Here is a 13,199-nt window from a genome sequence, read left to right as displayed (position 1 = left end):
TTACAGGTCCTGCTGGGGATCTTGTGTTCCTCTGCAGGGCATCAGAGTTCCCTCAGGAGAAGCTCTGCAGACAAGGGTATCCCCTGAGACCCGACAGGGGTAGACACCGAGGCTCTGTGGCTGGTCACCTCCCAGTGTTCATCGCCTGGGGGGACCTGTTCCTGGGCTGTGTCCTCTGTGAGACAGCTTTTCCAAAAGGGTCCTACCATTCCTCTCTGAATCTATCACACTCATCAGGACTGAATAGATGCTCCTTTGGTGGAGCCCCAGTGGAATTCCTCAGAGGACTAGGGGCTGAGGTAGGTGGGTAGGTGGTTGGGTGGGGGATGGGAGACAGAGAATAAGTGCAGCGTTTCTCCAAAAGCCCAGTACATCCTGCATAACATTCCATCACTAGTCATAGGGATGGCAGTTATATACTCCAGGAAAGGCAAGAGAACTGTCTGTGACTGCTGTGGGATCTGGAGGTGTAGGGACAGGAAAATGCTGGTGGCCATCCTGATCCTGTTTCCTGGGTGAATCATTTCACGTGCGCAGGCTGCAGCAAGCCGCTCTCCTGTCTAAACTTGCATTTAATAAAATGGCATCACCACAGCAGGTCCTTTCTACCAGGCTGCAAGCGTTGGTTGCACTACAGTGGTGTCACACACACCCAGACACAGTGAGCCTTGAGAGAAAATGCTGTCCCTATGTCGTTATAAGATGCTTGAGTGTACATTTTGGCCTCTGGTGGCAATCACAATTTAAGCTAACATTTGTTGAGCCCTCATCAAGTTCCTAGCACTGTACTGAGAACTTTACATACAATCTCATTTAAATCTTCACACTTGCAGAGTGCCGGTACTACTATTGGGCAACTGGGGAAACTGAGGCCCACAGAGATCAAGTACCTTCCTAATTAAGTAACTGCTAGTTCTATTCTAAAGCCCTCCTTTGTACCAATGTTTCCTGATTCCAAACCTGTGCACTTAATCATTATTCCATAGGAAAAAGTTCATTTGATTCTCCTTCTAAGTTATGAATACTTGAGAGTTTCTTTTTTTGAGAAGCCTCCTACCCTTTCTCCCTTATAGTACCTGGAGTTTCTGTCATATAATTAGCACGCAATATAAGCCCTTAATGAGTATGAGAAGGGTAAAACAGATACTTAAGCTAGCAGACTAACACTAAGATATTCTGGTGACATGTTTTTTGTTGTCTGTTACTTAAGACTAAAGTAAAGCGTCTGTGCTTTTTGATACAGTTCTTGGGAGAGGGCCTAGATCTGTTAGTTGCTTATACATAACAATTTAATCAAGGCACAAAGCCTCTCATATAATACACACAGCCCCCTGATGTATAATTATAAACAAGGAAAGAATTGATTACATGGTGCTAGCTGCTGTGGATATGAAATTGAACAAGAGATAGTTTCCATCCTTAGGGATTATAGAGGCGGGCATTTAAACTATTAATTGCAATACTGTGTGACATGCCATGAGGTTTTGGTGGGGATCAGTGGGGCCATAAATCCTGCGGAGGCCAAGTAGAGTGGGAGTAGAATTCAGTTCTAGAAAGGGGTGATTCGGAAAATCAACCCAAACCCTATTTGGATAAAAGTGACACGTTCCCGGGCTTTGAAGGACCATGATGGGGACAGATTGTGGGTAAAAAAACCAATAGGCCATTAGCTTGCCCACTGTACTTCCTTCATCAAGGCTACTCTGGTATTAGGATTCTGGCCCTTGTACGTGACGTGGGCCAAGTTATGGCTAGGCACTGGTAACTTCATTACTGCTAATGGGATGTCATTAGCCATGCAAGTCGTGGCAGCAGGCGGAGGTGCCACCTAGGGAGCCCCTGGCTGGCGTCCTGACAGCCGCCTGGACGCTTCCACACCCGCGTGCCACATCGTAATTTTCTTTGGTTTCTTTATATCAGGTCTGTCCTTCCCTTTTGCTTTCCATGACTTTGGCCTCGCCCTGACCTAAATCCACCAGGGGAGCACCCGCCGCACGCCCACGCTCAGAGTCCCCAGACTAGCTCCATATTCCTTCACTGCAGCAGCGGTCACGTGGAGCCCGTCCGCCGCGGAAAGAAGGAAATGAAGGTGGGTGGGGCAGGCGTGCCGAGCCCGCCCCTCCCTTCTGAGGCGGCTTCTCATTCGCGAAGCCTCCTTCCCAACCGCCCAAGGCTTGGAAGCTCCGCTTCTGATTGGCTAGTAGGCTTTCGACAGGCACGGCCTTTAGGGGGCGGGCGGGAGCTGAAGGGAGAGCGCGCGCTCGAGAGGCGGGGTTGCCTAGGCGACGCCGGGGGCGCGCTCGGAGGGTGGGGAAGCGAGCCCCGGCCGTTCAATGACAAATCGGCTGGGGACGGCTGGGGTCTGGCCCCGGGTGGAGGCGAAGGAGAGGGCGGGGCGGGTTTAAGAGTGGTGGGCCGGTGCGGACGTCCGAGGCGGCGCGGGACAAGCCCAGGTAAGGGTGCTCGCGCCCTGGCGGGCCCCCCTCCGGGCGAGGTGGGGCACGAGCTGGGGAAGTAGGGTGCGCCGCCCTAGGCTGGGTGGCCTCCTGCCCCCGCGCTCCGCACTGGGCCATGGCCGGCGTCCGGACACGTCGCGCCCGGAGGGTGACCTGGGGGCAGAGGCCCCGGGAGGTCCTCTGGAGGAAGCCTCCGGGTCTCCCGGACCGGCTTGGGGCTGAGGAAATGGGGGCGGTGCCCCAGCCTCTCCCTTTTCGCTGCTCCTTCCCTTTTCCCACAAATGGCCTCTGCTTGCACTTTCTGCCCTTTTGGGCCTCCAGCCGAGGCTGGTCCACTTCCTCAGTCCCTTAGCTGCCGCTGTGGTCAGCGTAAGAGCTGTAAATGTTGCAAAAAGTTATTAGTAACTTAAGAACTTGGACTGAACTGAGGCTGGGTTTCAGAAGTTGTTTGGACTGTTTTTGTTTGGTTTTGGTCCTGCTTGGAAATGAGCATAAAGTTGTCCTCCCCTACCCTCCGCCTGGCTCCTTAGTTCCTTTCTGATATGGGCTGACACTGAATGTGGCTCCTAATAGGAAGCACATGGGTTTGAGTGTTTGCCTGGACCAGGCTTGGACGCCTCTCTTGCCCTCTTTTAGGTGTATAAGGTTATCTGTGGTTGGTTCAGAACTGCTAGTGGCAGAGAGAGAGAGCTGCACCCAGGCTGCTTGTTTGAGCAGTGTACTTTCTGTGCTAATTTTCAGGTGAATGCTGGAAATGTTGGAACTTTGATGTTATCAGGTGAAACTTTTGGACAGAAGTTCTTGTATTTGGTGTTTCGAATGGCCAGTGGAAGAGACTTGACTGTTCATTTGAGTAATCTGTGACTTGATTTCAACCCTTATAGAACAGTGAAGTTTCTGCTTTGTTCTAGTTCCCTAACCTCATTTTTTTTGGGGGGGGGTTAGGTTTTGAGAATGGGTAGTGGGCACTGATGATCAGAAGGTATAGCATATCTTTCAGATGTGTAAATGACCCGTGTTCTAAGCAGAGCAACAGGATTCTTGGGTGTCAAAGCTCGAAATAGATTAAGGCAACGTTCCTTAAACCTGGAACCATATAATTAGAATATCAAATTTCTCAGATATGGTGTGACCCTGAAAGGTAGCCTTGAATATTGGGAAGAACACAAGGACGAGGTGTGAAGACCTAGGTTCTGAAACTTTATTAGTGGTGTGATCTTGAGCATGGTGTTTCACCTCTCTGTGCTGCAGAGTTCACAGTGGGAAAAAGGTGATAATAGTTACCCTACTTATTAGGATGAAAGGAAATAAGTAATGTTTGGGGTGTTCTTTGTGGTAGTAGGGGTGAGATGGTGGTAGGCGTGAGAATAAGGCCAAGGATACACGTCCCTTGTGTGTGGTTTTAGTTGCGACAGCTGGTCTATTTCTTTTGACCACATCTGGGTCTTTCTTTCCTTTTCTAGTCACGTTATTATTTCCCATTGGAAACAGTGGGTATTCTTATCTGAGATGTCAGCAAGGTTTCTCTAAGCCCAAGGGGTAGAATCTTTCCCAGGATTTTGTGTGGAAAAAAGTGGGGGGGGGGATAAGTTATTAAATATCTTTTGGGAATATGGGACCTGGACACATAAAGATAGGAGATTAAGAATTAGAACTGTAAATGGGGTCTAAATGGGTCTTGGTAGAAGGTGAAAAAGTGTAAAAGTTCTAATTTCTTGCCTTAATTCTTCAAAGTTCCTGTTATGGCTGAAGATGCCTCGAGATTCTGGAAGTTTGCAAACCAGAGAGTTGAGATAATTCTTTGTGCCACATCACCCAATCCCACAATACCTCTCTGCATTCAGTTATCAAATTTATGGACCTTAGAAACATAATTGGAGACCTTTCCTGAAAACTAAATTTGGAGACACTGTAACAACCTAGAACTGCCGCTCTGGGAGAGATGGAGGTGAACTCTCCTAAAACTTCCAGTGTAACTGGTCTCAAGAGGATACGCAATGGTCCCACTTTTCGTTGGCTCCAATTCCAGATTTTCTTTGACTTAGTATGAGGTTATGTCCTGATAAGCCCATCATAGGTTGAAAATATCATAAGTCAAAAATATATTTAATACACGTAACCTACTGAACCTCAAACCTTAGCCTAGCCCACCTTAAACATGCCCAGAACACTTATAGTAGCCTCCAGTTGGGCAACATAATCTAACACAAAGCTAGTTTTATAATTAAGTGTTAAATGGCTCATGTAATGTATTGAATGCTGGACTCAGAGTGAAAAACAGGATGGCAGTATGGCCATGGGATGGGCGTGTATCAGCTGTTTATCCTCATGATCCCCTGGCTAACTGGGAGCTGCGGCTCACAAGAGAGTATCTACTACTTATCGCTAGCCCGGGAAAATATCAAAATTCAGAATTGGAAGCATGGTTTCTACGGAGCACATATCGCTTTTGCACCATCATAAAGTCCAAAGATCCTAAGTCGAATTGTTAAGTTGGGGGCAGTCTGTGCTTCTAAACAAACAGCCCCTTGGATTTTTTTTTTTTTTTAAGTGAATGCATGTTGCTGAGAAGTCTGAATGAGAGAGAGCTGACCGAGTACCAGAGAAGATGGAACTCTTCCCTCATCATGCCGAGGGGGCTGGGGTGGGTAAGGAGGCCGAGGGAAACTAATATTTACTGAGCATCAGCTGTCTGCTTGGCACAGACTCACTGATCTCACCAATACCAGATGAATATCTGGCCTTGGACGTTTGAATGTGAGCTGACTCCTGAGTTGTAGACAAATCTTTGGGGAGTTCTTGCCGTTTTAAAAAATGGAACTCTAAATGTAGAAAGAAAGGTGCTATTAATTGATCGTTGCTAATATTTTATTGTCTTTGTTGCTTTTGTCCGTGCTTTGTGGGCAATTTATATAGATACATTTTAAACCCACTAGATTGGGAATTGACATACAAAATACTAAGTTAGGTCTGATTCAAATTAAAATATTCCAAGCTATGTAATTTTGCTCAATATATGGCATGAGTTGAAGGAAAATAGTGGTTTGGGCCTGTGTGGCTGACTCCCTCTAAAGTTTGTTGGTCTTTTGAACGATTTTTCTACTTCTGGGTAATAAATTACCCCAAACTTAAAGCAACAGACATTTATAATCACCCAGTTTCTGAAGTTCAGGAATCTGGGAGCTGCTTGGCTGGGTGCTTCAGGTTCAGGTCTGGTCATCTGAAGGCTCGACTGAGGTCGGAGAATTATCTTCCAAGATAGCTTATCACGTGGCTATTGGCTGCAGGCCTGAGTTCCTCAGCAGGTGAGCCTCTCCATAGGACTCTTCCCAACACATTCTTAGGGCAAATAATGTGAGAGGGAGAGAGAGCGAGAAAGACAATGATCAAGATAGAAACTGCACTGTCTTGGTACGTGATCTTGGACGTGATGTACAGCCATAGACCACCCCGGTACAATGTGGAAGTGGACTACACTGGGGAGGCTTGGGGACCATTGGCATTCTTGGAGGCTCACTACCACAATTTCTTGTTTAAGGTTTTGTTTCATGTGCATACTGAAGTATGTACTATAGGGGATTAAAATACAGCTGGAGTCTTTCCTAGTCTAGAAACTTTTTAGTATTATACTTGAAACTTTATGTTCTTTCTTTTGGTCCTTCCTTCTCATATGCTAGAATTAAATTAGACAAATATGCAGTAGCTTTGGAAATTAGAAATTAAAACCTCACTGGTCCCTAAACCAAATGGAACAGCTTAGTTTTTTTTTTAACCCTAAAACAAACTGGTAAAAAAAATTGTTGCCAAAATGATCTCTGTGATGTACAGCTTAAAATTAGTCATTAATCATCTGTGTATTTTTAAAAGTAAAACCCACTGGGAAAGTAGCTGAAAAAATCTTGGAGAACATAGACCCTATACCCTTCCACCAGTTACCTTGAATCTTTGGACAATATTTATTTGCTTAGCAATTCTTCATTTCGGTTTTGAAATGCTAATACATTTTAATTATCCACCTGGACAGAGGGGCCTTATTCTTTTAGCTTCTGGATGAAATCTTTCTGAAGTGTCTGTACATGGAGAGAAGAATTTAGGAATCCTGAGCCTGAAGCCTGATTAAATGACCTCTAGGTTTCTTTCCATCCTTACAAAATTCTATGATTCTGGTATTTTTCACATAATAAATGTCCTGTGACTCAAGCATATTGATAATAAGAGGCTTCATAAATCATGTTAAATGTAACTTTAGAAAATGAAGTCTTCTGAGAATTGCTTTTGTTCATTCCAACCCAGTTGAAGGTTGGAGTCACCATCAGGCAGTCTGGGAAAGTCAGCACAATTTACCTTTCCTTTCTTCCTATTTTTGGCTGTTTTCCCACTCCCTGCCCTAATTTATGAGCTAGTATCTTTGTTTTCTTTTATCCTACCTCTCCCATCATCCCCCTCCTTCCTTCCACCCCCTACCCCCTACCAGTAAAAACAGGAAAAGATTGGTGGCCAGTCAATTATTGTGGATTAGCTGATCCTGTTATTAGAAATGGATTTTAGCCAATGTGGTACCTCTACTCACACTTGGATATTAAGCCTTTTTTTATTTTTTATTTTATTTTTAAAAATTAATTAATAATTTTTTAATTGAAGTACGATCAGTTACAATGTGTCAATTTCTGGTGTACAGCACAATGTCCCAGTCATTCATATACATACATATACTCAATTTCATTAAGCCTTTTTAAAATCTCGAATTATATGTGTTCATTCATTAAGAGCTGCCATTTTTTTAACTTCTAAGAAATCTACACCCATTTCCAATGTGGGTTATGTGTGTGGGGCTACACTACCAAGAAATTCTCTGACACCAGCTGGGCGTCGTACAATTCAACTTAGTTCTGAAACTGCCTACCCGGAGGTGGCATCAGATTCCACAGGTTAAGGGCTCAGTCCCAAAAGACTACCCTCTGCTTCAGATGCCAGTCACAAGCCCAGGTTTTAGCCTGTACTTCTGACCAAGTGGTCGTAAACCAGAGGTTCTCACAACCCCTTGCTTGGGTTGGATTAATTTGCTAGAGCAGCTCACAGGACTCAGGAAACCCATTTAATCACTAGATGACTACTTTATTCCAAAGGATATGAATCAACAGCTAGGTGAAGAGATACACAGGGTGAGGTCCCCAACAAAGGGGCTTCTGTCCTCATGGAGTTTGGGGCCCCCCCGTGCTGGCACATGGAAGCGTTCTGGTTCTCCAACCTGGAAGCTCTCCAAACTGCCTTCTTTTCGGTTTTTATGGAGGCCTCATTACATAAGCATGCACGATTACATCATTGGCCTTTGGTGACTGATTCAACCTCCAGCCCCTCTCTCCTTCCCAGAAATCGGGGTGGGGCTGAAAGTTCCAACCCGCTTTTCAAGAATGGTTTCCCTGGGGTCCTTAGGTATTTTCCAAAAGTCACCTCCTTGGCCTTACCCAGATGTCGGGGAAAGGGGCTTGTGGTGGAAACAAGACACCCATTTCACCTTTATGGCTCTAAATTGGTTTCAGGAACCAAGGACAAGAGACCAGATATAACAGAAGGCACTTCCCTTGCTCTTATCATTCAAGAAATTCCAAGGGTTTGGGGAGCTATGAGTCAGAAACTCACATGCTGTGGACGAAGACCAAATGCCTACAAAAACTAAAATTAGGTCGTTGGAATGACCGAATACATGTTTCTTAGAAATTACAGTATCATGACCTCCTAAGTAGTTTTAAAATGTAGCCACTGTCCCCATGGCCACTGTCATTCCCTTCGGCCTGGCTTGCTGCACCTGCCACGTCTGCTCTTGGCCCTTCTGTTTTTCCCCAGAAAGATCTTTTGAACATGCACATCTAATAATACCACCATTCGCTGGTAACCCTTCAAAGGCTTCCCAGTGTCTCAGCAGAAGGTTGAAAATCCCTAAACTATAGGACCTGCCGGTCTTAAATGATCTGGCCCTTATCTTCCGCTCCAGTTTCATCTCCTACCAGACTCCGCCTCCTCCTTTCTGCTCCAGGCAGCCACCGGGGTCTTTCTTCAGTTTCTTGACTGGACCTCTTTGCTTCAGGTGTTCCGGAAAGCAAAGAGGAGAAGGCAGAAGAGGGCAGAGAATGTTTTGAAAGTCATCCCAGGTAGCAAAGCCCTTGGCGTATTCAGGGAACTGAAAGAAGGCAGAGCTGGCTGGGGAGGGTGGGTGCAGGGTCTCGTGGGCCCTGGTGAGGAGAGGTTTTGGATATCATTCCTGGTGAGCCATTCAAGGGCTGTGAACACACTAATTTGGAGGGGCTTTTGTGTATAGTAGGGTCTGTGTGGAGAATAGATCAAAGAGGGGCTGGAGAGGCAGTGAGAGGCCAGCTAGGAGATTGTGGCTGTTCAGTGGTTGGTGGCAGGGACTGGGGTGTGACAGAGGAGGTGGAAGAAGTGGGAGCCTTTGAAATGGAATTTGAAGGCGGAATCAGTAGAATTGGTCATGAAAGGAGTTGGGGGAGAGGCCAGGGAAATCAAAGATGACCCCCAGCGTTTTAGCCTTAGTGATGACTTGGGTACGACTAGGTACTTTACTGACTGCTAGAAGGAGAATCGTGGAGAAGGAGCAGGTTTTAAGGGGGAGGAATCCAGAGTTCTATTTCTGGAATGTTAAGTTTGAGATTCTTGCGAGACACCCAAGCAGGGAGAGTGGCGGTGAGGTGGAAGGAAGTAAATGAGTCTCGAGATCAGGGGAGTGCTCTGGGCTGGGTCCTAAGAGTTTGGGAGGTGCAGATAAAGCTGCTGAAATGGATGCGATCACCGAGGGGGAGAGTAGAGAGGAGAGTAGGGGGGGTACTGAGCTCCGAGGGGTACTGACACTTAGAAACAGCTAGAGGAGGAAGACCTGGCAGAGAAACAGCAGGCACTTTGGGAGGATGTGGGGCTGCAGAGTCCAGGAGCGACGGTGTCTGGAAGGAGATGCCATGAGGGCATCTTTGATTAGCCCACTAGGGGCCTTCCTCTTTCCAGGCCCAGTTTTATCACAGTTGCTACATGCTCATTTTCAAAACAGTCAGAGAGGAGAAGGCAGAATTGTTTTTGTTTTTTTGGAGAGGGGGTGTTAATTAGATTTGTTTGTTTGCTTATTTATTTATGTAATGGAGGTACGGGGAATTGAACCCTGGACCGTATGCATGCTGGGCATATGCTCTACCTCTGAGTTATACTCTCCCCTGAGAAGGCAAAGTTTTTATTGGACTTTGCAGCATGGAGTTTATTGGTAACCTTGACAAGACCGGCCTTCTTGAAGTTAGGCTGGGGGAGGATGTCAGATTAGAACCAGTTTCAGAAATGATGTAGTGAGGGGAGGAAACCCATTGCCTTGCTGTTCACAGTGAGGGCTGTGGGCCAGGAGTCTGGGAGTGGTTTGGCAGGACAGAATCTTGGTCTCCACCCCGACCTACTGAATCAGAAGATGCATTTCAACAAGATTCCTAGCTAACTTGTTGGAGAGGCATTGTACAGGTAACCAGCTACAAAGAAATTGTGTCACTAGCTAGAGGGACATGGGAATCAAAGAGGTATATAGGTTTAGGATGGAGATTAAACAGAACGTGTCTGTATGCCATTGGGGCTGATCCCCCAGAGGGGTAAAGACTGATTAAAGATGCAGGAAGAAGTGGATAGTGGCAGGAATGCCGTTCTTCGTTCTGCGACTGGAGGGGTCCATAGCCTGTGTGGAGGGTTGGCCTTTGCTGAAGGATAGAGGAGCTGGAGGCCACATGGAGGAGGAGATGGGCATGGGTGCTGGGGAAAGAGGGTTTGTTTGTAGATTTGGTGGAGGATCAACGGGGAAGTTGTGCTTGATGGCTTCTGTCTGGGAAAAATGAGGTAAGGCCATCGATCACAGTGAGCACAGGGAGGGCGTAGGGGAGAATCACAGTAACATTTCTAGGAAGTGTAGCATGAATGCCCATTCCTGGTTTATGACCCTAAACACATTTAACGTGAAGTTTTGCAAAGCTGGTTGCATGATTTTCTTTCCCGCTCCAGCAACATTTGCTTGCCAGGTGCAGGTGCTGAAAAGAATCGTGAAAGGAACAAGGGAGGTGACCGTCTTTGCACGAGGGTTTTTTTCGGGTGGGGGGAGCTTTACTTTTATGATATCGGGCTTTGGGATCCAAGCTAGGGAAGGAGGGAAGTGGAGCCCAGAAGGAGTTGATGCCCCAGGAGAAGATGCTGGAGGCCAATGTTTTCAGGTGTCAAGAGGCAGAGCACTGCGGTGGGTGGGGATTTGAGCGAGTGAACTAGAAGGTTGGAGGCAGGAGCCCTTTCTGATGATGATAGAGTTCAGGGAACTACCACCGCAGTGTTAGGAAGAAGGAAAAAGCTTTTAGAGAAGGGACGTTTAAGGACTTGAGAGGCCAGTCTCTGGGGTGGGTCATCCATAGGAACATAGAAGTCACTGGGAAGGGTGATGGGAGTTGGGGTAGAAAGGAAGCCTGGAAACCAGAAGCAAATACTGTCAGTAAATGATGGAGGTGATGAGGAAGTCCTGAGATGTAGCAAGAGATGGGGACTGGGGATGACCTGGGCCTTAAAGACACATGGCTTTTGCAAGAGGAGGGAGGAGATTATTGGACTGAGGGGAGTAATGAACTGGACGCACAGTAGGGAGGGAGAAGGGACACTTAGCTCCCCTGGCCCTGACGCACATGAGAGGAAAAACAACATCCCATTAAGATGTGGTGTCCCCAGGGCACATCCAAGTGTCTGGGAAAGCCAGAAGGTCGGGGAACACTCTTAGAAGTGGTGGAGGGTCTTGAAGGTTTGGCTGGTGTTCCCGGGGCTCAATCCCACCCGGGTGGGGTGGGATTGGTCATTTCAGGGGATGGTTGCTGTTCTGTCGGGATGCTGTTCTGTCGTACTGATGAAGGAAGAATGGGGGTGCCTGCACTTCCGGTAGAGGGGTGCTCAGCAATGTGCTGCCCTTTGAGAGAAGGGTGGACCCCATCCTAGCATTGTGTTTCCCAAAGCGTGGCTGGGTAGGTGACAGCTTCCCGATGCTGGTTCCCTAAAGCTTCATACATGGACACAGCCTGGAAGAGAAAGATTGTTTCTGCTGGAGAAATTTCAGGAGCTGCTGGAGGGGATTTCTGGCGGGTCCTGAAGTGCCCGTTGGGAATGCCTCTGACCACGAATGATGTTGTGTGTTTGGGGTGACAGAGAAGAAGGAAGGGACTGAAGGACCTCGGTCTGTTCACGCTTGGCTCCTAGGCTTGTTTCCGTACCGGAAATGTTCTCTGAGACTCAGAGCCTTGAGTGCACGTTTCCCCCTTAGTTCCTCCCCAGTTATGGCGTAAGGGAGGCGGGGCAGGTGTGGTCCCTGTTCTTCTGGCCGAGGGAGTGGAGTGACTTGTCACGTAGTGAGTGAGGGGCTGAGCAAGGGCCGGAGCCAGGCCTCTTCCTTTCTGGTGTGGTGCCCTGGGCAGGTGTCGCCTCGGCTGGCAGGGGACTGAGTCTGAGCAAAGAAACCTCCCTCGCCTTATCTCTTCCTTCTTTAAGGCCTGGCAGCCTGCCCTGCCTTGGCTTCTTGGCCAATTTCTTTCTCAAGACTTTCTAGAATATGAGAGTGATATTCAAAAAGCAAAGTGCTTACCCACAGCCAGGTGTTTTCTCATTTCTTCACAGTAACCCTGAGGATACAGATATCCTGTGTATTTTATAGATCAGACTGAGGCTGAGAAAAGCAGCTTAACCAAGGTGATTGGCTTCCTCATGGCAGACTCCGCACCTCAAGGGGAGCAGTTTTTCCTCCTGAACCACACTGTAGTTGGTATAGAGCTACTTTTAAAAAATTGTGGTAAAATAGGCATAATGTGAAATATACCATTTTAACCGTTTTAAGTGTACAGCTCAGTGGCATTAAGTTACATTCACATTGCTGTACAGTCATCACCACTGTTCCGTCTCCTAAACATTTTTCATCATCCCACTCTGAAACTCTGTGCCCATTCAACTCCAGCCCCCCATCTTGCCTGTCCCCATCCCCTGGTAACCGCTGTTCTACTTTTCATCTCTGTGTATTTGACTATTCCAGGTACCACATATAAGTGGAATCATAAAGGATTTGTCCTTTTGTGTCTGGCTTATTTCACTTAGCCTCATGTCTTCATGGTTCATCCATGTTGTAGCTTATAGCAGAATTTCATTCCTTTTAAAGACTCAGTAATATTCCATTGTATGGAGAGACTGCATTTTGTTTTCCATTCATCCATCAGTGGACACTTAGGTTGCCTCCATGTTTTGGCTGTTGTGAATAATGCTGCTCTGAACACGGATGTGCAAATGTCTGTTCAAGTGCCTGCTTTCAATTCCTTTGAGTGTATAATAACTGTTTTTTTTTTATTGTACCTTTCCTTCCAGATCTTTGATTTAGAACTTGTGCTCTAGTTGTCTGTTCATTTCTATCTCTTGATGAGCTTTCTGACCCATAAATTCCAGTATTTCACACCACGTTTAAAGGGCTTTCCCATCCCACCCCGATCCACTGACAGAGCAGCCCAGTGTGGACTCTGAAGCAAGACTGCTGGGTTGCCAGTCCCAGCCCTGCCTCCGACTAGTGAAGTGACCTTGCAGGTTACACAAGCTTAGTCTGAGTGCGTATGACATCCCTGTAGGTGATGTAGAAGCAGAAATAGCAGTAGCATAACTCTAAACAGGATTTTATTTGGGTAAGTAATTCAGAACAGAGCCATG

At 46.8% G+C, this 13,199-nt stretch overlaps 1 protein-coding gene across 3 annotated transcripts in view; it reads left to right on the top strand.

Annotated features, from left to right (window-relative positions):
• The window catches only part of RALB (RAS like proto-oncogene B), a 65,387-nt gene that overhangs the window by 21,556 nt on the left and 30,632 nt on the right, over positions 1-13,199 (top strand). The window contains exon 1 of one of the 3 annotated variants that reach the window (XM_006196086.4): positions 2,296-2,453. The exons of the other annotated variants lie outside the window; for them this stretch is intronic. The gene's annotated coding sequence lies outside the window, so the exon portion shown is untranslated. Of the gene's footprint in view, positions 1-2,295; positions 2,454-13,199 lie in introns of those variants that run through there. 3 annotated transcript variants of the gene reach the window in all.

Source organism: Vicugna pacos, chromosome 5, assembly GCF_048564905.1.
Source record: "Vicugna pacos chromosome 5, VicPac4, whole genome shotgun sequence".
Classification (NCBI taxonomy): Eukaryota; Metazoa; Chordata; class Mammalia; order Artiodactyla; family Camelidae; genus Vicugna; species Vicugna pacos.
The sequence above is the reverse complement of the archived record's forward strand: the minus strand, read 5'-3'. Positions and strand labels throughout refer to the sequence as shown.